This window comes from Dipodomys spectabilis, unplaced genomic scaffold, assembly GCF_019054845.1.
Source record: "Dipodomys spectabilis isolate Male_0828 unplaced genomic scaffold, ASM1905484v1 ptg000334l, whole genome shotgun sequence".
Classification (NCBI taxonomy): domain Eukaryota; kingdom Metazoa; phylum Chordata; class Mammalia; order Rodentia; family Heteromyidae; genus Dipodomys; species Dipodomys spectabilis.
In genome coordinates, this window is record NW_024871011.1 from 995226 (window position 1) to 997348 (window position 2123).

Genomic DNA, 2123 nt, shown 5'->3' on the forward strand with positions numbered 1-2123 from the left:
GGGACCTGGGATCCTAGGACCCGTGGTTACTGCAGAAGAATAATATTTTTTAGACATCTTAGCAAAATTTGGGCGTAATCAGTAGGAATGCTTCAGAAATATGGAGAAAAACAGCCTGGGACAAGAGAGTTAAAAGAGTAAACAGAGCAGCAGAGTAAAATCCATTATAGATTAGAGGAAAACATTGTTTTTTACCATGTGGATTCAGAAGACCAAGAACAGTTACAATGTATCACAAGTTTATACTAAAATCATTGCATTGATACTTTTTATAGTTTAATATATATTTTAAACCTAATTATTTATATGCCAACTCTATTTATTGGAATAAATAAGTATCAATTTATTTGTCCAATTATCAACTAATTCCAGTAAGTTTCACTGTGTGAAATATAAAATCAGCACATATAAATAAAAAATATATAACTATATATAATATAATTAAAAGACACATGTTTTGCATTGTTCTGTTGTAGTTACTGTATCAAAGGCAACTTTGTTTTAAAGTATTATTCCATTATCTCTACCTCAGTGTTTGATAGAGTTAGACCTAAAACTTTACCATTTGTAGATTTACAGCATGGAGGCAATAGGAAACACTGTGATTAAAACATTATCAATTTAATGCCTAATAATGAGGAGAAATATATGGACTTCTGAAAATATTTGGTGATAAAAAGGCAGTAGTGTAAGTTCCTGCCTGGTTGGATGGTAGACAGGCCAGGACATTAAGTAATCATGCATCCCAACAATTTTTTCACCTTCTTGGCTTTAGCTACTTTTGAAATGGAAGGTATAATAAACAATTATATTTTGATAAAATACCTTCTAGTCTGAACAGTTCTGTTTGAACTGTTCATCTCTCTATGATCCCTTGTAACCAAGATTAGTTTTGTTCCAGTAAGACAATCTATGCTGTCAGGGTAAGATGTTCTGGTTTGTCTGTTCCCATATGGAAAAAGGGTAAAGGCTCAGGTAGACATTTGTGCCAGTAACACCTCATTTGGGAAAATGTCAGCTGAAGAAGTTTAGAAGTAGCTCTCAAGCAATGCTTACTTTGAATCCATTAGGTCCACAAAGCTAATTCAGTTGGATAAATAAATACTTGAAAAAGCCATCACTTTTGGACCTATCTATAAATAATTGAGAGTATGATCAAATTCCAAATCAAAAGACTTAAGATAGTCATTCACAAAAAAATTTGCAAATGTGAGTAATCAACTGTTCAATATAATTTTTTCCACTATTCACAGAATTTAAGGGAAATAAGATCGATAGCATTGTTAGGAACAATAAGGTTTCCTTGTTACAAGTAGGCACCCATAGGTATAAGCCTGTATAAAGATTGCTTCATTGACTACATAATTTAGAGGATACTACATGCTTCAGCAGCATGTATACTCAAATTACAATACAGATATTAACATGGCACTTGCACAAGGATAATATGAAAATTTGAGAAGCATTCCATATTTTTCATTCTTCAGATGCAAGAAATGAAAACAGTTATTAAAAAGTTGATTACAAAATTACAAGTATAAAAATACACACAATTCATATAATTAAATTTAGTTTGACATCAGTGTATTAAATCCTCACCTCAGATAGGCGTTTACATAATATAAACTTTACAAAAATTTTCAAATTAGACAACATTGTCATTTTATCCCAAAGAAAAATAATATTAAGACCTAGAAAAAAAAGGAATAAAACTGTTTCTATATGAAATTCAATCGGAAAGGACATGTTAATGAACCTATATATTATAAAATAATGTAGTATTCAAAGTATATCTAGGAGAAAATAAAATAAATTATGAACATTATGCAAAAATAGAATATAGAATATTTTAAAATATACATTTTCATGCAAGCACCAGAAATATTTTATCTTCTGTACAACTAAAAAATCACAAACCCCGAAGAAATCATTGTACATGTATACAAAAACTATTGAATACATTTTGACATCCAATGCAGGCAATTCACTTGGAAGAATTCTGCGGAATCCATGAATTTTTACAGTAAAATATTGGTGTTGCCAGGCACTGGTGGCTCATGCCTATAAACCCTAGCTACACAGGAGGCTGAGATCCGAGGATCACGGTTCAAAGCCAGCCTGGG

At 31.3% G+C, this 2123-nt stretch overlaps 1 pseudogene; it reads left to right on the forward strand.

Moving 5' to 3' along the window:
• The first annotated feature begins 1380 nt into the window (after nt 1-1380).
• LOC122095095 lies at nt 1381-1477 on the forward strand (annotated as a pseudogene).
• The last annotated feature ends 646 nt before the right edge of the window (nt 1478-2123 follow it).